This window comes from Triticum aestivum, chromosome 2D (genome assembly GCF_018294505.1).
Source record: "Triticum aestivum cultivar Chinese Spring chromosome 2D, IWGSC CS RefSeq v2.1, whole genome shotgun sequence".
NCBI lineage: Eukaryota > Viridiplantae > Streptophyta > Magnoliopsida > Poales > Poaceae > Triticum > Triticum aestivum.
In genome coordinates this window covers 227,394,020-227,421,166 of record NC_057799.1, presented here as the reverse complement: position 1 = coordinate 227,421,166, position 27,147 = coordinate 227,394,020, and positions in this window count along the sequence as shown.

Sequence of the window (27,147 nt, the reverse complement as noted above, 5' to 3'; positions counted from 1 at the left end):
CTGCTGGCCCCTTTGACTTCTCTGACATGGCGTACAGCTCGTGCAGGTCCCTCGTCTACGCATGCCCGGTGCTGGCAACACCGTGCATGCCATCATCCACGACGTGTCCCCGGGCCTGGCAAGCCTGGTCGGCGCTTCGTCAACTCCGTCTTCGTCCGTTTACGCATGCGCGATGCTGGCAACACTGGTGCATGCCTTCGTCCACGATGTGTCCCCGGGCTTGGCAAACCCGCGGCGACGCATCGTCAACAACATCTTCTTCCCGGCACACCACTACTTCGACACCACTGCGCTCATGCTAACTCGGCGCCCCCTTGCGCCCGTGGCTCCAGGGCGACTTCCTCGACACCGGCCACCCCGACTCGACATCGACCACGGCATTTTTCGCACGGCTACCTCGACCATGGCTCCACCACCCACGCTCTCGGCTACCTCGACAATGACACAAAGGACTACTGCCTTGCTTGAGCAACCTCGTCGGTTTCCACTCCAGCCACGACTCCGCGATGCATCGACCGTTACGACTGTGGGGGTGTGTCCGTCGGCTTGCCTTCGTATTCTTCTCCAGTCTCACCGTCTGCGTCGCTACCGTTGTGACTGCGGGGGGATGTTGAGTATCTTGATTATTAGGAAAACTAGGATAGCATAGGATATTATTCTACCTTGGCTTGTACTCCAAGATGATCATGTACTCCTATATATATGCCCACGAGGCTCAAGCAATACAACAAACTATTCCACCAATCCTCTCTCTCCCTTCTAACACACTCGGGAGAAACGTCTTCACGCTGATGGTTGCGGTTGGTCCCTTCAAATACTTCGCTTTATTTTTATTTAATGAATAGAGATACACGTGAGCCATCAACCGCAACGACCTAGCTCGCAATCTCGTCACCAATATAGAAGTTCCGGCGGGCAATGATTGAAGGAAGTAATTGAGGGGCATGATTATGTTGTACTACTCGGTACTTGGTCTCTGTGACTCTGGTCTGAATGCACACGCGTGTGTTTGTGATTATGCTCGGCACGTGCTCTGTGTATGCATGTTGGGTATTGTTTCTCCATCGTGCCTAAGACAGTATCCTGAGTAAGTACGAATGGATGTCTCAGAAAATAAATATGCCCTACTTAAGACGTTGTTATTCGGTTGCTGTTTTGAGTGCGGGATCGTGGACATTTAATGGCAGCTGCCGTGCGTCAACTTCCCAGTGCTTATCATGCTAGGTGGCCCCGGCGTCTTCCATGCTTTGACAGATGCTCTTTATCCATGCCTACGAAATGCATATCATTCAACCCGAGTATAAGACCCATTCGATGGCAATCGTCTCTGCCTCTTGCTGTCGACCCTACTTCAGTTATTGAGCTGCCTATGGATGGGGACATGCTTATTCATATCCCTCCTTTGAATTTTTAAGAGGGGGGCTTCAGAGCCACCAGACAAGAAAGCTCTCCACTCAAAAATCCCAAAGGCTTGGTACCATCATCGGGTTAAGTGCTTAATGTTTCCACTAAATCCTTTGGCCAAGCCCAGGTTGTAAAAGGTCGGGACATATGGCACAACACAGCACTCGGCTAGCCGGGACAGTCCAACACTAGGCAGCGCCACCTGAGTGTTGAGTATAAGGATTTGATCATACCTTGTCTTGTACTCCAAGTTGGTCTATGTACTCCTATTTATATGCCCATGAGGCTCAAGCAATACAATGAACTATTCCATCAAATCCCTCTCTCCCTTCTAACATGGTATCAGCCTAATCGATCCAACCTTAGCCGCCACTGCTTCTGCGCCACCCGTACCGCCGCCGGGGGCCGCGCCACCCGTACATAGGGTTCGTCTGCCAGTCGTGTAGACCGGTTTCCCTAGAGAGTCTTTTTCCCGATCCTTTGATCCGGGTTTTCTCTCTCTCGCCGGTCGCTTTGATAGGCGTTTTTCTTTTTAGTTTTTTGATCTAATCTTGATCGGTTTGCGTCGCCCGCCGCCGCCGTCGACCACCGTGCGCCTCTACTCCAACCCCGGCGCGACCAGTTGGCCTCTCCTCCGACCCGGCGGCCCGTCATGGCCAGCCGCCGTCCGCACGTTGGTCCGCCCATCGCCCTGCACCGGCCGTCACCGCCCTGCTCCGACCGGGACACCTGCATCGCCCCGACCCGGCGGCTCGCGCCATGTGATGGCCAATCATAGATGTCGCTCGCGCGCCGGCCCGCCCATCGATCCACGTCACCCACCTCCGCCGCGTCTGCACGGCAGTCCGGCGGTCTACCTCGCCGGCCTCGTCCCTACTACGTTAGGCCGGCTGTGTTAGGCCCGTCGGTTGCCTCGAGCTCGGGCACCGTTGCTCCGTTGGTCGCTCGGGCCTCGCTGCCCGGGCGCCGGCGCTGCTTTGGTGGCCCGGGAGCTGGTGCTGACGCCCTCGTCCACACGTCATCCAACGCCGTTCATCGTCGCCGACTTCATCTCGGACTCCGCCGCCACTACGCCTTCACCGGGCGGCGTCCCCGACCTCGCGCGCGATCGGCTTGATCACCCGCTCGCCGCCGCGATCCGCCTCATCTACGCCGCGTGACCAACCTAGTCTGTTGGTTATGCGCGCCTCCACAGGTCCCGTGAAGATTGTCCTGAGTAGCGCGCTCCCCTCCGTCGATCGAGCATCGGGCTGCCGCTCCGTCGCCCTTTTGGGCCGTAGTGTCGCGATACGCGGTCCCCGCCGCCGCCCCGTGGTTCTCGTCACGGCTGCACCGACTCGCGAACCGCCATTGCGTCGCCCCTTCGGGCCACAGCGTCGCGGCCCGCGGTCCCCGCCGCCGCCCCGAGGTCTTCCTGCCATCGCCCCGACTTGCCCATCGCCGCTGCGTCACCCCTTCGGGTTGTAGCGCCGTGGCCCGCGGTCCACTCCGTCGTCACCGCGCGTTGACCTCCCGTGGTATGCGTCACGCCATCTCCCTTGGCGCGCGAATGCCACCGTCCGCGCCGGTATTCGTCACGTTGTCAGGGTTCTTTGCCTACTTTGAGCACCGCCACCACGTTCCTAACCTAGCCGCCGCCGCCGATCTTCTTTAGCTGCAGCCGCCCGTCCACCTCCTTCGTCTTCGTCTAGCACTAGCCCGTCGTTAGTGTCGCCGTCATCTACCCCGACCACTTTGTCTACTCCGACCACTGTTGGTGACATTGGCCCCGCGCCGATGGACGCCGCAATCATCGTGGAGTTCTTCTCTGCTGGCCTCTCCGACTTCTCCGACATGGCGTACAGCTCGTGCAGGTACCTCGTCTACGCATGCCCGGTGCTGGCAACACCGATGCGTGCCTTCGGTCCCCGGGCCTGGCAAGCCTGGTCGGTGCTTTGTCAACTTCGTCTTCGTCCATCTAGGCATGCCCGGTGCTGGCAACACCGGTGCGTGCCTTCGTCCATGATGTGTCCCCAGGCTTGGCAAACCCGCCGCGATGCGTCATCAACAACATTTTCTTCCCGGCGCACCCCTACTTCGACACCACTGCGCCCATGCTAACTCGGCGCCCCCTTGCGTCCGCGGCTCCACCGCAACTTCCTCGACACCGGCCACCCCGACTCGACATCGACCACGGCATTCTTCGCACGGCTACCTCGACCACTGCTCCACCACCCACGCTCTTGGCTACATAGACAAACGGCACAAAGGGCTACCGCCTGATTGAGCAACCTCGTCGGTTTCCACTCTAGCCACGACTCCGTCATGCGTCAACCCTTACGACTGTGGGGGGGTGTCCGTCGGCTTGCCTTCGGATTCTTCTCCAGTCTCACCATCTGCGTCGCTACCATTGTGACTGCGGGGGGATGTTGAGTATAAGGATTATTAGGAAGTATAGGATATACTAGGATTTGGTGCTGCCTTGTCTTGTACTCCAAGTTGGTCTTTGTACTCCTATTTATATGCCCACGAGGCTCAAGCAATATAATGAACTATTCCATCAAACCCCTCTCTCCCTTCTAACACTGAGCTTGGTGATGAGCTTAGGCTGGGCGTGGATCTGAGGCGAAGCAGATAGGGCACGAACTACTCGGCATGCCTTCGCTTATTCCCCAAACTCCCACTGACAGAAAGCCGCCCCTAATACTCGGTGGTTTATTTGGAACCACACTTGTATAATGAAATTACCATGCAAGGCGGTTGATTGTTTAATAACAATTCACACAATGTTTGTAGTGTGATTGTCTCAATAAAACAACATTTTTTCCATGTGTAAAATGTTTGTAATGAAATGACTATGAAAGTATATTCTGTTGATTTGAGTATCTGTCGTTTCCTTGGGTTTCTCTTTAGAAGTGCCTTGTCGGTCCCGTTGTTTTCACACGACTACTGAACAACAAGGAAAACGCTAAGCTAGGAGTTGATCAAATCAACAGACGGGAAACATGATCGGTGGTCATTCATTGCCTTACATCGTCGGATTTGCTGCGCAGGGTTTGTTAGTGAGGGGGCTCGTCACCGCGTTTATCCGGCTGCTAGATTGTGTCGGGTTGGATCATGTCGGGCATGACCGACCAGGCTCGGCAGCAAATCCGGCATCCTTGGCATGTTGCTGGTACCAGAGCCGGCTAGCGCGACTGAGGCCCCGCCCGCATGTACCTGCGCGGGAAAATGAAATAGGACGATGTACGCAGGTGGAAACCATGAAGAGGAGTATTTGTTTCGACATGGAAGGACCTTTCCATGCGAGACTAGAACACGTGCAGTGTGAGGTGCTGTATTTTTTTAACTTCTGGCCTGCACAGTACTGTGACGCCCGGATAATCAAGCTACAGTAATCCCTTTCAAATGATGCCACATCATCACTGGTACTGTTGCTAATCCTCACTTTATCCAAATCACAATTCAAATTCAAATTAAAGTCCAGAACTCAAATTTGTCAAACATGCAAAATAAAATGTTCAAAGTGTGGGAAAAATTCCATAACTAATTATGGTGGTGAACCAATATTTTTATAAAGTGGTTTAATGCACAAGATTAATTAAACAGTGGCTTTAACAATAAATAAAATGCCTTTTCTAAATTATAAAATAGCAAACTATTTTATCTGGGAGTAGAACCTTTCGTGGCAGAGGGTTAAACTAAAACATTAATTTTTGTGCTGGCCTCCTAAATTTTTAAATTAGGATAATGTGAAAATTAAAATAATATAAATAAAACAGAAAAGTTAGAAGCAGGATAAAGGAAAAAGAAGAAAACAACAGGACTCCCCCCTCACTGGGCCTCGGCCCAGCTGGACACCTTGCCAGCCCAACCCCCCACCCGATCGATCAACCTGTTCCCCCGACCGTGTCGCTACAAGGGCTCGTCCCACCCCAACCACCTCGCCGGTGCCGATGCCGGGAGGGGATAAGGACCCCACCCCCCTTGCCCCTCGATTCCCTCGTCCGCTCTCATCCACTCCTCTCTCCTCGCTCTCTCTCTCTCTCGCCCACGCGCTCGTTCCCCTCCCCAGATCCGCCCACTCCCGAACGCCTCTGTCGCCGTTGTTGCCGTCGACCTCACGGGCATCGTTGCTCCCACGCCGAGCCGGGAGGTCCCGCGGATCCGCCGTCGTCTGCTTCCTCCTCCTCGTGCACGGGATCAAGCTGGACTGGCCCCAAGCTCCGCCATCGACCTCGCCTTCAAGTCGGACCCGTCGTCGTTCGTCACCGACTCTAGCACCGCCGCTCCTCCCCGAGCCCGCCTTTGCACCCGTACGGGATCCCGGTGAGCCGCCCGTCCAACCCCTCTGTCCCTCCCCTTCGTTTGGATGTCGTAGGCTGCTGTCAACGTCATGCCCGAGCTGATCGCCGTCGCGGCCATCGAAGCCTAGCTCGCGCCCGAAGTCTGTCGTCGTGCTCCTGGAACGCCAGGGAGGCAAGTGCACCCCCCCAGTTCGACTCGGACGAGCCCCTGGGCTCGATCCCAAGGCCTACATGCTCTGGTCGCCCACGTCGCACCCCGCTGCTCAGCAACGCCGACGCTCGCCGGTCGTCCCCTCCGCCCTGACCACGTTCCGCAGCTCCGGTGTATGCGCAGACCCGCCCCCGCCTGCTGGCCTTCGCGAGGCCTCACCGCTGCCGCCCGACTCACCTCCGCCCAGCGCTACTGGTGCTCCAACGCCGCCCCGAACGGCGCTCGCCGAACCGCCACACGCACGTCACCACGCCCGCACGCACCGGCCCCTGCCTTTGCTCGCGCCCACGGTCGCCGCTACCGTGCCGTGCCGCCCACCCGCTGTGGCCTTCTGCTACTGCTGCCCTCCCTCCTACTGTTGCGCTACTTCTGCTACCCCGTTGCCGCACTCGCCGAGCCTCCGCTACCCACTGCTGTCGTGGCCCTCTGCCGCTGACGCCCATCGTCGGCTGCAACTCGGGGAGCGCTGGCGGCCCCTCTGCTCACCCGCCCGACCTCGCCGCCTCGCCCGTCGTCCTCACCCCGAGAGAACACCGCCCGCTCGCGCCGCGGCCCTGCCCCGCGGCCTGCAGCTCCCGGCGCCGCCAGCTGCAGCCATCGCCCCCTGCCGCGCGCCTTGCCTGCGTCCTCCGCCCACGCGCCGCGCTACCCCCTGCCCTGCAGCCCCGCTCGCCGACGCCGCCTGGCTCCGGCCGGGCCTCGCCGCGGCCTCTGCCGGGTCTGCCCCAACGGGCGCCTGCGCCCAATAGCCCGCCCCGGCTAGCCTCCTGGGCCACTACCAACGGGGCCCCATGCCCCTGTTTAATAAAAAAACAGGAAATGTTTTTTACGTAATGATAATAATTAATTAGTTAATTAGTTAAATGCTTAATTAACTTAATTAATTAATTCTAATTAACCTAATGAGCTATATTAGTTAGTTAATCTGTAATTAGTTGGATGAGTCAATGATAGGAGGGCCCCTCCCCCTATTGACCAGTTAAACGTTGACTGGTCAACCAGGCCCTCTGGCCCACTTCTCATACTCTGTGTACACATGGCTGGGTACCCATAGCATTTTAACATTTAATTCCGAATTAATATTAATTTTAGAATATTGTTAAGACTTTAGAAATTCATAGAAATTAATCTGTAACTCGGGTGAAAAAGTTTAATACATGAAAGTTGCTCAGAACGACGAGACGAATCGGAATAAGCTCTCCGTCATCTGTCACATACTCCTAGCATAGCGAACATGCAACCTTTCCCCTCTGTTTCATCTGTCCGGAAATACCTAACTTCGGGAAAGCATTCCCGGATGTTCTCCCCCTTCGTCGGTATCATGTAGCACTGCGTTAGAACACCCCTAGCCCTGCGTGTTATCGCCGTCATGCATCTGTGTTGCATTTGTTTGCATTATATTTACTGTTTCTTCCCCCTCTTCTCTCCGGTAGACCCCGAGACCGCTGATGATGCCCCTGTGATTGACTACATCAACGACGACCCTTCTTCCCTTTCAGCGGAGCTTCCAGGCAAGCTGCCCCTTTGATCATCCCGATATCGCCCATTCCATTCTCTCAGGCTTGCAATAGATTTTGACTGTTATTGATTGCTCCTATTCTGATGCATAGCCTGCTTTTGTAACCTACTGTTCTACTGTACCTGCTTATCCTAAACTGCTTAGTATAGGTTGGATAGTGATCCATCAGTGACCTCCACCTTGTCCTTTTTGACCCCGCTTCATCATCGATGACTCGATCAACGTGATCGACGACCAGAGTTCGACACCTCACATCACATCACGCCCCTTTTTGTTGCTCGACTCTGCAGAGTTACCATCGAGTGTCGAGGGTGGAACCTCATACATCACTCCTGATGAGATCTCTGTAGTGTAGCTATTTGGTCGTGGTCATCGAGGGTGGTTCCTCCTTCACCATTTCCGATACGGCTCTGTCATGCAACACCCCAAGTGTGAACCTCGTGGGTGGTTCGTCTTACGTTCACCTTGATGATTACATCGAGTGGAATCCTCCGATGGTGATTCCTTGGGTTTTCCCCTTGATGTTTGGACACACGGTTACCTTGACTTTACTTGAGATATTGGTGAAAGACGGGCGGGCCCGGAGAGCACCCGTGTGATGTGATAGTGGCGGCTGGCTGGTTAGCGGTATAACCCGGGAGGGGGTGATAGCTCCGTACTTGTCCCGATAGCCGTCACTTCTTTTAATAAGGCACTAACAGGTTTGGGTATTTGTTCTGAGTTGGCCTCCGGCTTTTATGCACTAACCACCATGCGAGAATAGTTATGGGCCTCGACGTTGTAGTATCAGCCGAAGCTTGTCAGACGTCCAGATCAGCATTGTGGCACGGTCGGATCGTGCTGGCCATCCGAGGCGGTGCTGGTAGTCACCCTGCTCGCAATGACCCGGAGTGCAACGGATGATGGGCCCAGACCCCGGAGTGCTTAGGATGTAGACCGATGGGAACCTCTCTGCTAAGCCTAGGTAGGGCTGCGACGTGTTCCGAGACCGGGCATGACCCAGGAAAGTGTGTCCGGCCAGAGTAATCAAGCTTGTTGGAAAACGTGGTGCACCCTTGCAGGGAAGATATATATTCGAATACCGTGTCCTCCGTAATGGACGTTCGGACTTGTATCCTGATCTTATACAACTAGAACTGGATACTTGATATGTGATGGATATGTTGGCTCCGGGATTGCTTTCTCGTAGGGAGTCGAGGAAGGATCTCTGGGCATTAATGCTACAACATGCTTGTTAATTATAAACTGCTATTCTTTACTCTTCTACATGCTGCAAGATGCTTGGAGCTGCTTGAAGATGCTATTCTTCGATAGGCTAGGCCTTCCCCTCTATTCTGGCATTCTGCAGTTCAGTCCACAGATACAGCCCTTCCATTTGATATCAATGCATACGTAGTATAGATCTGATGCTTGCGAGTACTTTGGATGAGTACTCACGGTTGCTTTTCTACCCCCCTTTTCCCCTTCCTTCTTCTTTCCGGTTGATGCAACCAGATGGTGGATCCCTGGAGTCAGATGCCACCGCCGACGGATGCTACTATGTGGAGACTGCCAACGACTAGGAGTAGTTAGGAGGTCCCAGGCAGGAGGCCTTGCCTCTTCGATCGTTGATGTTTGTGATAGCCTTCTTAAGGCATCCTTGTTTAACTTATGTCTGTACTCAGATTTTGTTCTTCCACTGACGCTTGTGCATCGAGCTGTGTATTTGAGCCCTCGAGGCCCCTGGCTTGTAATATAAAGCTTGTAGTATTTCTATTTGTGTCTAGAGTTGTGTTGTGATATGTTCCCGTGAGTCCCTGATCTTGATCATACACATTTGCGTGTATGATTAGTGTACGGTCGAATCGGGGGCGTCACAAGTTGGTATCAGAGTCGACTGCCTGTAGGATTCCCCTTTCCAACTCCTTGGCCGAAGTTGAGTCTTGTCTTCAAAAAATATTTTACTAACTTGGCTGTGTGGCTTAGTGTCACGACCGGTTTTTCAATAAAATAATTATTGAGAGACCAATCCCTTTTACGGACCAGCGAGGAAGAATTCCTTCTCACTGGTAGACAATATCTTGGTCACAGAAGAAAAATACCAAGAGTACTAAATATAATACAAGGTTGAGCAGAGACTGCCCAACAATTTATTACATGCGCGCCGTTAAAACAAAACGGCGGATAGGGTGGAAACTACTAACTCATGATAATAACGGTGGTGGACATATCACCGCGAAGCGAGTGATATGATTCTAGAAGACTACAGCTCTTCGAGCGTCGGAGCGAGGCTCGAGAAGACTTATTACGGGTGGCGGAAGCGTATACAATACAAGTGACCAATATCCGGAATCGCGCAGGACTGACTGGGACTCCTCTAGGCATCGGACGCGCTATCAAACTCTTCATCCAAGAGATCGCCTTCGTCAACATCTGGCCAAATCAACAAGCCAGGTGAGTACTATGAAAGTACTCGCAAGACAGTTCGGACATAAGATATAACAAATGTAAACATGAAGCATATGAACAAGTTAACTGGTGCGATTAGACATAACGGTAATAAATACTGGGTGCCAAGCGAGGGTCTGAATGACGCCTCGAGCGGAAACTGCAGAATAGTAATACTGGTGCCAAACGAGTGTCTGAAAGACTCCTCGAGCGGAAAATGCGGAATATTAATGCGGGTGCCAAACGAGTGTCTGAAAGACTCCTCGAGCGGAAAATGCGGAATTTTAATGCGGGTGCCAAACGAGTGTCTGAAAGACTCCTCGAGCGGAAAATGCGGAACAATAATGCCACAGTCGGGCGTCGGGGCGACACCACATAAAGGGCTTATAACAGAAAATAATAGACAGTGCATGCCGCAGTCGGACGTCTGAGCGACATCACATAAAGGGCTTATATTTAAAGTAAGAAACAAGTACACGCCACAGTCGGACGTCTGCGCGACGTCACATAAAGGGCTTATATCACAACTCATTAATACAATAGTTTGGGAACATAAATTATCACAGCCATGAGACAAATACAAAGTTAGTCCATCCATAGGAATAACAATAAATCTGGATTTACCACTTGAGCTTGTTCACCGGGGCAAGTTTTGTCACACAGATAGATATGGATATAATTCTTACACTGCTTGATCATGGGTACGATGATTTGGAAAGAATTGACTCTGCAGAGTTTGTACTTAACCACAGCCAACGGATTTCAGTAGTCACGGGGACTAGTTCCTTCTACGGTGTTTTGGAAGAAACATGTCTAACCAGTACACACCCAATTCAACCATCCGAAGCCAGGGATCACCCTCGTCAACTTTCAAGAAGAACCTTGAGACGGGGAGGCTACAACCTCGCGTAGCATGGGATCAAATTTCTATACGCGCGCTTTAAGGGGGTGCCCCCCCTCTCGGTCCCAACCGGAAACACCCATGCCCCCTGACCGGATGACTGGCTTTAATACTGCGCCAAGGTACGATCATCCCGGCCTCTCTGTTTGGTGTGTACACGGAAAGAGGTTACCAACTTACTAAACCGCATCCTGGCAATGAGACATGTGGTAGCACGGAAAGGGGAAAGAACGGTAACGCGGCTCCAACCACGTTAACGTCGGAGAAAGTCGGATGTCGCAAGGCTGGCATGCTACAACAGTACCACCTTGCTGCCATTCATGTCACCACATGATTTGGCCATCTCTCATCAGAGATCATCGCAACTTTGGAACATGCGGAAAAAGATCGATAACGTGGCTCCAACCACGTTAACGTCGAAGAGAGTCGGATGACGCAAGGCTGGCATGCTACGACAGTACCACCTTGCTGCCCTTCATGTCACCACATGATTAGGCCACCTCTCATCAGAGGCCATCGCAACTTCGGAACAACCGGGTCGTTGCCTTACAAGCAACGAGGTATTTACCGACACTCATATGCCACGCACAAACTCTCACGTGAATATGTAAAACATCTGTCATATCAAATGTTCAAAACATGCTTGCCTGGTTCGGAGAAGTCGGAGTCTAGCTCGGCGAAGTTCGCGGCTCCGTCACCTCCCCCGGAACCTACGGCAATCACGAAACGGGTACTAACGTGAAAACCAACACATGCACAGAAACCTTTCTAAATATTTTTCAATTAAATCCCATAAAAAACTAGACCAAATTTGAAGATTGTCAGAAAAAGAATCACTCAAAAATACCTTTTTATTAAAAAGTTATAAAGGTTTATGTCCAGGGACTTATCTGTAATGAAACAGAAAAGTTCCAGGGTTTTAACTGAGAAAACAGAAAACGCTTCGGCTGGGAATGCGCAAGCGCAAAGGAGAAAACGTATTCTGCCCGAAGGCGCCAACAGAAAACGGTTCGCGAATAAAAGAACAGAGGCTGACATGCGGGATCCACATGTCAGGTTTGAAAAGCTCGCCGGCGCCCGAAGACTGCGGTGGACGCCGGCGTCGAACCACGGCGAGTTAGGAGGAACGGAGGGTACCAAGAGCTTCAGCGTCCTCTTCCGCGTCGGTGGGTGGTGGACTCGTCCAACGGGGAGCACTACATCGACGGCGACACTTTCTCCGGCGGACGGCGGCTCGGGTGAGGATGGGGAACTCCGGTGGAGGGCTGCAAGCTTCAAAAAGGAGTGCGGGTCAGAAAGAGGGATGCATGGTGAAGCTACTGGCAGGAGAATGGAGGCGGAGGAGCACACACGGGGGCGAATCGGGCTGGATCCCGTGGCGGGTCGCGGCGGCCGGAGTCGAGGAAGGAGACCTCCTCGGGGCTCTTCCAGTGGCTCGGCGTGCTCTAGGGGGAGTGCAGTGCTGGTGGGTGCTCGAGTTGAAGCTCAGGGCCTCTATTTATAGGCAGATCGATGGGGTGGCCGCGAACGGAGAATCTCCGGCGAGCGATTACGGCGGAGCAGTGGATTGGTAGGGGGTTTAAGCGGCTGGGCAGCATCAGTGGAGGTTACTGGACTCGTTTTGCAGCTAAACGGGGTCGGTCTTGGCGTAATGGCGTCGGTCCACGGTGCGGTGACCGCACGGGCTCAACGGTGGCAGAGAGCGCGCTCCGCGCCCTGCGGTTCACGACGAGAGCGGCAGCGCGTTCGGGGGAGTGGAAGGCCACGCGGTGAGCTCCGGTGGTTTGGGCGGCGCTGGGTGGCGTCGTCGGCGCCGTGTCTCCTGCTGGCGTCCGCAAAGCCGCCGCCGGCGTCGGTCACGGGGCGGCGCACCTTCTGCTGCTCGTCGCCGATGCCCGCAAGGCGCCAGGCGTCGTGCGGTGCAGGAACAAGGGGGCGGGGACGAGGAGCAAGGCGACGCGGTGGCACTGGCGAGATCGACGTCCTCCTCTGAAGAAAACGACAGCAGCCACTGACTGAATCTCTGAACTTTCTGAACTTTGACAAAGACAGTGCACTGCAGGCGTTCGACAGAAGGTTTTGGCTATGAGATAAATTTTTCTGGGGCTGTAACTTGGTGAGATGACCACTCAATGCACCCAGAGGCTGCCTGATTTTACTTGGAATTTTTGGAGAAGGTTTGGAATGAATTTCACCAAATTTGGCAAATCTGGTCCAAACTTGCAGCAAGTGTAGTTTGAAAATTTTGAACTGAAGACCAGTGGATCTTCATGGTTCTAGGTTGAGGGTACAAAGGACCAGGGAGGAGAGTTGGTTTGGGGGCAAAAATCAAAACAGAAAATGGAGTTCCTTTGAAAATCTCCAAGAGCTAGAAGAGAAGACAGAAATTTATTTGAATAGAATTTAAATGGAAAAAAAACCACATGGGGAGGTTCAACTTGCTGGATTTGATGCAGATCATGATCCAAAGGTGAGGGAAGGGTTAGGAGAGAGGATTTGCACTAAGGTCATGGCAAGAAGGAATTGTTGAAAGTGGCAAAGGACTTTCCAAAAGCCATAGTGCAAAATTTCAAGGAGGTTTTCAAAAGTTAATTTCCCAAGTGAAAAGTATTTTGTCTTGAGTCCAAATGAAAAGCAAGAACCTCCAAGATCAAAGACAGATCTTGGGTGAATCCACATAAAACTTTTTCCATAAAGAAAAAAAAATATTTGAGAGGGAGAGTTCTCTTGAAGAAAAATTTAAATCACCTCCCTCAAGTCAAATAAAATCTTTTGAAAAGTCCAAATAAAAACTTGGGTGTCACAACACCTACCCCCTTAGGAAAAATCTCGTCCTCGAGATTTCTGCTGATCCTAAAATAGATGTGGATACTCTGCTCGAAGGAAATCTTCCCTTTCCCATGTAGCTTCATCCTCTGTGTGGTTGCTCCACTGAACCTTGAAAAATCTTGTCGTTTTCTGACGGGTCCTCCGTTCAGACTCTTCTAAAATCTTTACTGGCCTTTCTCTGTAGGTGAGATCTGGTTGCATATCAATGTCCTCATGAGGTACATGTTTTTCTGGGTTGCTCACACATTTTCTTAACTGTGAGACGTGGAACACGTCATGGACGTCTGACAGCTCCTTGGGGAGGTCTAGTTGGTAGGCCACCGTGCCTCTTCGTGCCTTTACACAAAATGGTCCAATAAACCTTGGGGCTAGCTTCCCCTTAATTTTGAACCATTGCAGACCCCTCATAGGAGATACGCGGAGGTATACGGAATCACCAGGTTCAAAGCTGACCTCACGGTGCTTCTGATCATAGTAGCTCTTTTGTCGGCTCTGTGCTGTCTTGAGTCTGTCCCTGATTTGTTTAACTTTCTCCTCGGCCTCTTTAAGCATGTCTGGGCCGAAGATACGGCTGTCACCTGTTTCTGACCAATTCAGAGGGGTACGACATCTTCGTCCGTACAATGCTTCAAAGGGTGCCATTTGCAAGCTGGCTTGGTAACTGTTGTTGTAAGCAAATTCGGCATACGGCAAACTCTCTTCCCAACTGGATCCATAGGTGAGCACACAGGCTCTTAGCATATCCTCTAGGATTTGGTTTACACGTTCTGTTTGTCCATCGGTCTGAGGGTGGTATGCTGTACTGAAAGCCAGTTGCGTGCCCAGAGCTTGTTGTAGGTGATCCCAAAATTTGGAGACGAATTGGGTGCCTCAGTCTGATATTATAGTCTTTGGGACTCCGTGCAAGCAAACTATACGGGAGAGATAAAGTTTTGCCAGTCTTTGTGTGGAGTAGGTAGTCTTCACGGGAATGAAATGAGCAACCTTGGTTAGTCGGTCCGTGATGACCCATATGGCGTCATTTCCGCGTTGTGATCGAGGTAATCCGACAATGAAGTCCATTCCGATTTCGTCCCATTTCCACTCCGGTATCCTGTTAGGCTGGAGTAGCTCTGCTGGCTTTTGGTGCTCAGCCTTGATGCGCTGACATGAATCGCAACAAGCGATGAATGTGGCTATATCTCTTTTCATACCGTGCCACCAAAATCTTTCTTGGATGTCCTTGTACATGTTGGTTCCTCCAGGATGGATCGAGTATGGGGCGGTGTGGCTTTCCATCAAGATCTGTTGCTTGAGTTCCTCAATGTTGGGTACGCAAAGCCTGTCCCGGTACCATAATGTTCCTTCACTGTCCGTGACGAATTATGAAGTCTTACTAAGGTTCATTTTCTTCTTTATGCCTTCGATACTGGGATGTCCTTGTTGAGCCTTCTTGATTTGTTCCACTAGGGTGGGTTGTATCTCCAGGTTCGATACGGTGCCCTCAGAGACTAACATCAGGTTGAGCCGAGTGAACTCTCGCTGAAACTCAGGCCTCAAATTTTGCTGACCGTCATTGTCCGGGCTGGGGTTTCGACTAAGGGCATCGGCCACTACATTTGCTTTCCCTGGGTGGTAGTGAATACCGACGTCATAGTCCTTGACCAGTTCCAACCAGCGTCGTTGGCGTAAATTCAGCTCTGGCTGTGTGAAAATATATTTGAGGCTCTTATGGTCCGTATATATTTCACAGCGATTTCCCAACAGAAAGTGCCTCCACTCCTTGAGTGCATGTATAACTGCTGCTAGCTCCAGGTCATGTGTTGGGTAATTTTCCTCATGTTTTCGCAGCTGCCTGGAGGCATATGCGACAATCTTGCCATCCTGCATTAGCACACATCCGAGACCTTTTCGGGACGCGTCACAATACACTTCAAAGCTCTTGTGTATGTCCGATATGGTTAAGACCGGTGCGGTTGTCAGTTTCTTCTTGAGTTCTTGGAAGCTCTGCTCGCATGCTTCTGTCCATACAAATTTCTTGTCCTTCTTGAGTAACTGTGTTATAGGTTTTGCCACAGTGGAGAACCCTTCAATAAATCTTCTGTAATATCCGGCCATTCCTAGGAAACTCCGCACATATGTAACATTCGCGGGTGGCTTCCAGTCCAGTATGGCCTTGACTTTTTCTGGGTCTACGGCCACGCCTTCTTGGTTCAGTATATGGCCTAAGAAACCAACTTGTCTTAGCCAAAATTCTCACTTGCTAAATTTGGCGTACAACTTATGTTTCCTCAATTCTCCCAAAACAATTCTGAGGTGCTCAGCATGCTCTTCTGGTGTCCTTGAGTAAACCAGAATATCGTCAATGAATACCACCACAAATTTGTCCATGAATTTCATGAACACTTTGTTCATGAGGTGGACGAAATATGCGGGGGCGTTCGTTAGTCCAAAAGGCATCACTGTAAACTCGTATAACCCATATCTGGAAGTGAAAGCTGTCTTGGGAATATCTTCTGTCCGTACCTTCAATTGGTGATATCCCGATCTCAAATCAATTTTTGAGAATACCTTGGCCTGTGCGAGCTGGTCAAACAAATCATTTATTCGTGGCATCGGATATTTGTTTTTGATGGTGACCATATTGAGGGCTCGATAGTCTATGCACAGCCTCAGTGTCCCATCCTTCTTTTTGGCGAACAACACAGGCGAACCCCAAGGTGAGGAGCTGGCTCGAATAAATCCTTTGTCCAACAATTCCTTTATCTGCTTCTTCAACTCCACCAATTCTGAGGGTGCCATTCTATATGGCTTTTTATAGATGGGGGCGGTGCCAGGTGCTAGTTCAATGCTGAATTCTATCTCTCGGTCTGGTGGCATGCCTGGTAGCTCTTCCGGGAACACATCAGGGAACTCGCATACCACTGGAACTTTTCTCAGTTCTGCAATGTCCATTTTGTTCAGTTTTGGTTTCTGCGATCGTGGCCTTTCTTGAGCGGAAACTCTTATAGTCTTGCCGTGATGGTGAGTGAGAATCACTGTCCGATTGAAACAGTCGATGAATCCTTTGTTGGTGGTCAACCAGTCCATCCCTAAAATGACATCCAGTCCTTTACTTTCCAACACGATGAGGTTCGCGTGGAATTGTAGTCCTTCGAACTCAATGACCACTCCTTGGCAGTAACCTTGAGCGATTTGCTTATTTCCGGGGGACATGATGATCATAGATTTTTCCAAGGGAAGTATCGGGAAACCGTGTTGCGAAACAAAACTCTTCGAAACGAATGAATGGGAAGCTCCAGAATCAAACAAAACCGTGGCAGGTACTGTGTTGACAGGGAACGTACCGGGCACGATGTCTGGGGCACTCTGCGCTTCTTCCCTGGTCACATGGTTCAGGTGACCCTTCCTGTGGTTGTTGCTGGGGTTGAAGTTGTTGCGCTTGGGAGCTGGATTGTTCCCACCATTGTTCGGCTTGGGTGCCGAGTCTCTCGGCTTCGGACACTGTTTAGCATAATGCCCTAGTTGACCACAAGCATAGCAGGTGACCCCTGGACGGTATGTGAACTCCTTGTCCCTGGCATGAAACTGCCCGACGGGCCTTGGCTCAGTAGTCGTGGATCTCCTTGCGTCTGTCCTTGGGACCTCAGTCTTGCCTCGGTTGCTGCGGGCAAGAGTCGTCTTGTCCCTCTTCCGCTTACGGATATCTTCTAGACTACGGCGCTCATTCTCCAAGGTGATGGCCTTGTCTACCAGCGTCTTAAAATCCGGAAAGGTGTGTACGATCAGTTGGCATCTTAACGCTGGTGCCAGACCGTCCAGGAATTTTTCCATCTTCTTGTTTTCTGTCATGTGCTCGTCGTAGGCATAACGAGACAGCTGGGTGAATTGACCATTGTACTCTGTTACTGACATGCCTCTCTGCTTCAGGTCATCAAACTCTCTCTTCTTGATCTTTAGGATGCTCCTGGGGATGTGTGCCCCACGGAAGCCTTCCTTGAACTCTTCCCAGGTGACATTGTGTTCCCTGGGATGCATGTGTAGGGAGTTTTCCCACCATGCTGCGGCTGCTCCAGTAAGGTAGTGCGGTGCATAAAGCACCTTCTCATGATCTGAGCACTGAGCAATAATCAGTTTCCTTTCAATCTCACGAAGCCAATCATCCGCTTCCAGCGGTCTGTCGGTGTGAGCAAAAGTTGAGGGGCGAGTCTTCTGTAACTCAGATAGCTTGGAATGGGGTTGATAGGTTTCACGGTGGTTTCCCATATTGATGACATGGTTCATCATCTCTTGGTGTTGTTGCTGGCTTTGCTCGAAGAGACGGCATACTTGGGACAGTGCTGCTTCGCTGTCTGGTTGGTTGGACTGACCCTGAGTGAAATTGTTGCTGGTCTGTGTCCCGTAAGCCTCTTCTGGCTGATTGGGCATGAAGCGAGTCCACGGGCGAGACATTTTTCTAGTCTGGGGTATTATTTGCAAAACCCATGAGAAAAACTATGTAGCACAAGAAAAATCTTGCCAAGGCGATAATTAACGAGGCTCAAGGTTTTCAAAGAAACACAAAAGATTCTTCACGGAGAAGAAGTGCTTAACATAAAACTTACATGCGAAAAGCAAACACATGATACAGCACTTAGGATGCGCGTACATATCCTGACATGTTATTTAAAAAAACTAGCGTACTACTCCGGAAGGCAGCAAACACACCAATACAAACTAGCGCACAGATAAAACAACACATCATACAAGCAGGCATAACACGCGGCTACTCGGTGCTCTCAGTCGGAGATGGTGAAGATCTCCTTCCCCTTGCCGATGGCAAGGCTCAGCGGTCCAGGAGAATCAACCTCCACCTCCTCTCTAGCTGGCTCCTGGCGCGTGACGCTGCGCTGCGGTGATGGTGCGGGGGCGACTGGTGGTAGAGCGCGTGCTGCAGGCGGTGCGGCTCTGACTGGAGTAGGAGCGATGACTCGGTCGAACTCCTCAGTGGTAGGCAGACGGCGAGCAGTGGCCAAAACGGCCGGTGCATACGAGGCTGAAGACAAGACGAATGTCAGAGGCGGCGCCGTGTGGAGAAGCTCCTTCCTGCTGGAAGGACCGCCCCGGACAAAGTCCATGCGGGCAGCCAGAAGATCATCTACGAGGTTGTCGAAAGACTCCTCCAGAGCCTTGAGATACTCCACAACCATCTCGATGGCTTCATCTTGTTCTCCCCGATGGCAGGCGAACGCATAGTGGCTAGTGTAAGGCACATGGCATGGGAGGTAGCGGTAGCGACGAGTCTTCATTGTAGGAAGGATGTCCCGAAGGCGAGCTATCGCCTCGCGGGCAGCCATCTACATGGCATGCCTCTCCGTAGGCATGGCCCATCCCGTAAAACGGAAGTGACGAGCAGCAGAACGTCCTCCCCTGAACTGCACCACGGCTTGGTGCATAGACACGTCGTCACTGAGCTTGTGCTGATAGAGCGTGAACTCCGGGCGAGCTGCTGGCCCGATCGCGAGCTTGGTGATGGAGACGAGGAGCTTGACAAACCCCTCGGGCACGTTGGTGAACACTCGATTCTCACAGCTGCTGCCAGCCATCTACAAAAGTAGGCAAAAATTCTGAGTAGTCATGTCATAAATTTATGATGACCAACAGAAAATAGCTACAATTGCAAAATGCTGAAAAAGTACAAAAACGCTAATAACCGATTAGCGATCGCACCTAGTGGCTTCCTACAGTCAGCCTGGCTCTGGTACCAAGCTTGTCACGACCGGTTTTTCAATAAAATAATTATTGAGAGACCAATCCCTTTTACGGACCAGCGAGGAAGAATTCCTTCTCACTGGTAGACAATATCTTGGTCACAGAAGAAAAATACCAGGAGTACTAAATATAATACAAGGTTGAGCAGAGACTGCCCAACAATTTATTACATGCGCGCCGTTAAAACAAAACGGCGGATAGGGTGGCAACAACTAACTCATGATAATAACGGTGGTGGACATATCGCCGCGAAGCGAGTGATATGATTCTAGAAGACTACAACTCTTCGAGCGTCAGAGCGAGGCTCGAGAAGACTTATTGCGGGTGGCGGAAGCGTATACAATACAAGTGACCAATATCCGGGATCGCGCAGGACTGACTGGGACTCCTCTAGGCATCGGACGCGCTATCAAACTCTTCATCCAAGAGATCGCCTTCGTCAACATCTGGCCAAATCAACAAGCCAGGTGAGTACTATGAAAGTACTCGCAAGACAGTTCGGACATAAGATATAACAAATGTAAACATGAAGCATATGAACAAGTTAACTGGTGCGATTAGACATAACGGTAATAAATACTGGGTGCCAAGCGAGGGTCTGAATGACGCCTCGAGCGGAAACTGCAGAATAGTAATACTGGTGCCAAACGAGTGTCTGAAAGACTCCTCGAGCGGAAAATGCGGAATATTAATGCGGGTGCCAAACGAGTGTCTGAAAGACTCCTCGAGCGGAAAATGCGGAATTTTAATGCGGGTGCCAAACGAGTGTCTGAAAGACTCCTCGAGCGGAAAATGCGGAACAATAATGCCACAGTCGGGCGTCGGGGCGACACCACATAAAGGGCTTATAACAGAAAATAATAGACAGTGCATGCCGCAGTCGGACGTCTGAGCGACATCACATAAAGGGCTTATATTTAAAGTAAGAAACACGTACACGCCACAGTCGGACGTCTGCGCGACGTCACATAAAGGGCTTATATCACAACTCATTAATACAATAGTTTGGGAACATAAATTATCACAGCCATGAGACAAATATAAAGTTAGTCCATCCACAGGAATAACAATAAATCTGGATTTACCACTTGAGCTTGTTCACCGGAGCAAGTTTTGTCACACAGATAGATATGGATATAATTCTTACACTGCTTGATCATGGGTACGATGATTTGGAAAGAATTGACTCTGCAGAGTTTGTACTTAACCACAGCCAACGGATTTCAGTAGTCACGGGGACTAGTTCCTTCTACGGTGTTTTGGAAGAAACACGTCTAACTAGTACACACCCAATTCAACCATCCGAAGCCAGGGATCACCCTCGGCAACTTTCAAGAAGAACCTTGAGACGGGGAGGATACAACCTCGCGTAGCATGGGATCAAATTTCTATACGCGCGCTTTAAGGGGGTGCCCCCCCTCTCGGTCCCAACCGGAAACACCCATGCCCCCTGACCGGATGACTGGCTTTAATCCTGCGCCAAGGTACCATCATCCCGGCCTCTCTGTTTGGTGTGTACACGGAAAGAGGTTACCAACTTACTAAACCGCATCCTGGCAATGAGACATGTGGTAGCACGGAAAGGGGAAAGAACGGTAACGCGGCTCCAACCACGTTAACGTCGGAGAAAGTCGGATGTCGCAAGGCTGGCATGCTACAACAGTACCACCTTGCTGCCATTCATGTCACCACATGATTTGGCCATCTCTCATCAGAGATCATCGCAACTTTGGAACATGCGGAAAAAGATCGATAACGTGGCTCCAACCACGTTAACGTCGAAGAGAGTCGGATGACGCAAGGCTGGCATGCTACGACAGTACCACCTTGCTACCCTTCATGTCACCACATGATTAGGCCACCTCTCATCAGAGGTCATCGCAACTTCGGAACAACCGGGTCGTTGCCTTACAAGCAACGAGGTATTTACCGACACTCATATGCCACGCACAAACTCTCACGTGAATATGTAAAACATCTGTCATATCAAATGTTCAAAACATGCTTGCCTGGTTCGGAGAAGTCGGAGTCTAGCTCGGCGAAGTTCGCGGCTCCGTCACCTCCCCCGGAACCTACGGCAATCACGAAACGGGTACTAACGTGAAAACCAACACATGCACAGAAACCTCTCCAAATATTTTTCAATTAAATCCCATAAAAAACTAGACCAAATTTGAAGATTGTCAGAAAAAGAATCACTCAAAAATACCTTTTTTTTTAAAAGTTATAAAGGTTTCTGTGCAGGGACTTATCTGTAATGAAACAGAAAAGTTCCAGGGTTTTAACTGAGAAAACAGAAAACGCTTCGGCTGGGAATGCGCAAGCGCAAAGGAGAAAACGTATTCTGCCCGAAGGCGCCAACAGAAAACGGTTCGCGAATAAAAGAACAGAGGCTGACATGCGGGGTCCACATGTCAGGTTTGAAAAGCTCGCCGGCGCCCGAAGACTGCGGTGGACGCCGGCGTCGAACCACGGCGAGTTAGGAGGAACGGAGGGTACCAAGAGCTTCAGCGTCCTCTTCCGCGTCGGTGGGTGGTGGACTCGTCCAACGGGGAGCACTACGTCGACGGCGACACTTTCTCCGGCGGACGGCGGCTCGGGTGAGGATGGGGAACTCCGGTGGAGGGCTGCAAGCTTCAAAATGGAGTGCGGGTCAGAAAGAGGGATGCATGGTGAAGCTACTGGCAGGAGAATGGAGGCGGAGGAGCACACACGGGGGCGAATCGGGCTGGATCCCGTGGCGGGTCGCGGCGGCTGGAGTCGAGGAAGGAGACCTCCTCGGGGCTCTTCCAGTGGCTCGGCGTGCTCTAGGGGGAGTGCAGTGCTGGTGGGTGCTCGAGTTGAAGCTCAGGGCCTCTATTTATAGGCAGATCGACGGGGTGGCCGCGAACGGAGAATCTCCGGCGAGCGATTACGGCGGAGCAGTGGATTGGTAGGGGGTTTGAGCGGCTGGGCAACATCAGTGGAGGTTACTGGACTCGTTTTGCAGCTAAACGGGGTCGGTCTTGGCGTAATGCGTCGGTCCACGGTGCGGTGACCGCACGGGCTCAACGGCGGCAGAGAGCGCGCTCCACGCCCTGCGGTTCACGACGAGAGCGGCAGCGCGTTCGGGGGAGTGGAAGGCCACGCGGCGAGCTCCGGTGGTTTGGGCGGCGCTGGGTGGCGTCGTCGGCGCCGTGTCTCCTGCTGGCGTCCGCAAAGCCGCCGCCGGCGTCGGTCACGGGGCGGCGCACCTTCTGCTGCTCGTCGCCGACGCCCGCAAGGCGCCAGGCGTCGTGCGGTGCAGGAACAAGGGGGCGGGGACGAGGAGCAAGGCGACGCGGTGGCACTGGCGAGATCGACGTCCTCCTCTGAAGAAAACGACAGCAGCCACTGACTGAATCTCTGAACTTTCTGAACTTTGACAAAGACAGTGCACTGCAGGCGTTCGACAGAAGGTTTTGGCTATGAGATAAATTTTTCTGGGGCTGTAACTTGGTGAGATGACCACTCAATGCACCCAGAGGCTGCCTGATTTTACTTGGAATTTTTGGAGAAGGTTTGGAATGAATTTCACCAAATTTGGCAAATCTGGTCCAAACTTGCAGCAAGTGTAGTTTGAAAATTTTGAACTGAAGACCAGTGGATCTTCATGGTTCTAGGTTGAGGGTACAAAGGACCAGGGAGGAGAGTTGGTTTGGGGGCAAAAATCAAAACAGAAAATGGAGTTCCTTTGAAAATCTCCAAGAGCTAGAAGAGAAGACAGAAATTTATTTGAATAGAATTTAAATGGAAAAAAAACCACATGGGGAGGTTCAACTTGCTGGATTTGATGCAGATCATGATCCAAAGGTGAGGGAAGGGTTAGGAGAGAGGATTTGCACTAAGGTCATGGCAAGAAGGAATTGTTGAAAGTGGCAAAGGACTTTCCAAAAGCCATAGTGCAAAATTTCAAGGAGGTTTTCAAAAGTTAATTTCCCAAGTGAAAAGTATTTTGTCTTGAGTCCAAATGAAAAGCAAGAACCTCCAAGATCAAAGACAGATCTTGGGTGAATCCACATAAAACTTTTTCCATAAAGAAAAAAAAATATTTGAGAGGGAGAGTTCTCTTGAAGAAAAATTTAAATCACCTCCCTCAAGTCAAATAAAATCTTTTGAAAAATCCAAATAAAAACTTGGGTGTCACACTGACGACCCACGTCGCCATTGGGTAATATTATGATCTTTTCTTCCTCGTCTATACTCTGGGACTCTGATCTCTCCTCTATTCGGGGTAAATGATTTTGCTAACTCTAACATTAGGATCTCGTGATCACATCCATCCGTAGGTTTGTGTTACCCCTTTCTCGAATTATGGGCCAAGATCTGCTTCACATTGTTCACTGACCGCAGGATCCTTTTTATCGAGGGCACCCTGCATCGTCACTTGCAAATCCCTTGCTCCAGTGGTTATGTTCGACGGTTATGTAGTCTTTACTATGTCCCGTTGATGTATCCCTCCATCGCGTGCATGTGTGCCGCCTAGTATGTCGAGGATGTTTCTCTTATACGAACTCCTATGAATAGTGTGTAATTGGATCCATATATGTATTTGTATGTCTTCAATGACTACTGCTTTGGACATATTGCACATTTGCTCACAATTCAGGTTACCTCACGAATGACTCCATACACTTGCACCAACCCTTGCTAAACTACCCCCTATTGCAATTAAGCAGGATGGTTAGAACCATATGTTGTGGCTGTGGTGGTAACAATCCACCACCGCCTGAATACATGGCCAGAATGATACAGCAGTTTGATGTTGACTCGCCAGTTCATGCTAGGAGTCATGGCTCAGCTTACGCGTCCCAATATGAATCAGAAATTAGCCCCAGTGACTCTGCAAGACTTTGTGCGTCTCAACCCTGTCATCTACCGCAACTCAACTCAGCTCCTTGATGCTGATGGTTGGCTCTGTGACATCACTTTCGAGTGGGAGTCTGCTGATGTAGCCCCTGCCAACTATGTCACCTTCGCAGCTTATTACCTGAAAGGTCCCTCTGCTCAATGGTGGGACAGCCACAAGCATTCCTTACCTGTTGAAACTGCCATCACTTTGCCAGAATTTCAAGCTGTATTCCGCGGGCCAATGTCGAACCACCATGGTTAGTCACAACATCCCAGTTGATTTTGAAGGGCTGGAATTCCATGTTCCCCATTGTTTTGAAGTCGTCCAATATCGACCTCATTCTGGGAATGGAATGGTTGAAAACACATACCGCTTCTATCATTTGCGCCACAAAAACCGTCCATCTACTACATCTGTCAAGTGAGATAGTAAGTTACCATGCTCATCTTGTTTGAAATGCCGAAGCACGGATTTATTCCTTGGATGCGTTAAACACTTCTGCTCTTGTGAGAATTGAAAATGCTCCAGTCGTTTGTGAATTTTGAGGTGTTTTTTCAGAAGAACTACCCTGTCCATGACCTTGAACTTGCTGAAGTTAAATTTGCACTAAAGTTATGGTGACATTTCCTTCTTCGTAATCGTTGCGAGATCTTCACCGATCATCAAAGCCTAAATTATTTGTTTACTCAGCTGGATTTGGATCTCCGTTAGCAGCGATGTATGGAAAGAATTACAGACTATGACTATTGTATTTATTATACCCATGGCAAGGCTAATGTTGTGGCCGATGCCCTGAGTCACAAGTCTAATTACAGCAACCACATGGCTTATAAATCTCAACCCCCGCAAAATGATCTCACTTAAAGAGAGCATCCGATCGGCGTTCTCGTTCAAGCTAAACGTCGCACCCGTCAAAGGGCTATCAAATTTCTGAAAGTTCAGTAGTTAAATCCTTCTAAAGATGAAGCCACTTGGGAACTCGAGGATCATCTACGAGATGAATACCCCATTTTGTTTCCTTCTACCTCCTAAAATCTCAGGACGAGATTTCTTGTAGTGGAGGAGAACTGTGATGCCCGGATAATCAAGCTACAGTAATCCATTTCTAATGATGCCACATCATCACTGTTACTGTTGCTAATTCTCACTTTATCCAAATCACAATTCAAATTCAAATTAAAGTCCAAAACTCAAATTTGTCAAACATGCAAAATAAAATGTTCAAAGTGTGGGAAATATTCCATAACTAATTATGGTGGTGAACCAACATTTTTATAAAGTGGTTTAATGCACAAGATTAATTAAACAGTGGCTTTAACAATAAATAAAATGCCTTTTCTAAATTATAAAATAGCAAACTATTTTATTTGGGAGTAGAACCTTTCATGGCAGAGGGTTAAACTAAAACATTAATTTAGGTGTTGGCCTCCTAAAATTTTAAACTAGGATAATGTGAAAATTAAAATAATATAAATAAAACAGAAAAGTTAAAAGCAGGATAAAAGAAAAAGAAGAAAACAACAGGACTCCCCCCTCACTGGGCCTCGTCCCAGCTAGACCGCTAGCCAGCCCAACCCCCCACCCGGTCAATCGACCTGTTCCCCCGACCGTGTCGCTACAGGGGCTCATCCCGCCCCAACCACCTCACCGGCGCCGACGCCGGGAGGGGATAAGGACCCCCCTCGCCCCCTCGATTCCCTCGTCGCTCTCATCCACTCCTCTCTCCTCGCTCTCTCTCTCGCCCACGCGCTCCTTCCCCTCCCCAGATCCGCCCACTCCCGAACGCCTCTGTCGCCGTTGTTGCCGTCGACCTCATGGCCACCGTCGCTCCCACGCCGAGCCGGGAGGTCCCGCGGATCCGCCGTAGTCTGCTTCCTCCTCCTTGTGAACGGGATCAAGCTGGACCGGCCCCGAGCTCCGCCATCGACCTCGCCTTCAACTCGGACCCGTCGCCGTTCGTCACCGACTCCGGCGCCGTCGATCATCCCCGAGCCCGCCTTTGCACCCCTACGGGATCCCGGTGAGCCACCCGTCCAACCCCTCTGTCCCTCCCCTTCTTTTGGATGCCGTAGGCTGCCATCAACGTCGTGCCTGAGCTCGTCGCCGCCGTTTCCTTCGCCACTGTGGCCATCGAAGCCTAGCTCGCGCCCGAAGTCTGTTGTCGTGCTCCTGGAATGCCAGGCAGGCGCGTGAACCGCCTAGTTCGACTCAGACGAGCCCCTGGGCTCGATCCCGAGGCCTCCATGCTCCGGTCGCCCACGTCGCACCCCGCTGCTCAGAAACGCCGACGCTCGCCAGTCGTCCCCTCCGCCCTGACCGCGTTCCGCAGCTCCACACTCGCCTGCTGGCCTTCGCGAGGCCTCACCGTTGCCGCCCAGCTCGCCTCCGCCCAGCGCTACTGCTGCTCCAACGCCGCCCCAAACGGCGCTCGCCGACCCGCCACACACGCGTCACCACGCCCGCACGCACCGGCCCCTGCCTTTGCTTGCGCCCGCGATCGCCGCTACCGCGCCGCGCCCCCCGCCCGTTGTGGCCTTCTGCTGCTGTTGCCCTCCCTCCTACCGCTGCGCTGCTTCTGCTACCCCGCTGCCGCACTCACCGAGCCTCCGCTGCGCACTGCTGTCGTGGCCCTCTGCCGCTGACGCCCATTGTCGGCTGCAACTCGGGGCCCGCTCGCGGCCCCTCTGCTCACCCGCCTGACCTCGCCGCCTCGCCCGCCGTCCTCACCCCGCGAGCCCACCGCTCGCTCGTGCCGCGGCCCTACCCCGCGGCCTGCAGCTCTCGGCGCCACCCGCTGCAGCCACCGCCCCCGGCCGCGCGCCTTGCCTGCGTCCTCCGCCCATGCGCCGCGCTGCCCCCTGCCCTGCAGCCCCGCTTGCCGGCGCCGCCTGGCTCCGGTCGGGCCTCGCCGCGGCCTCTGCCGGGTCTGCCCCGACGGGCGTCTGCGCTCAATAGCCCACCCCGGCTGGC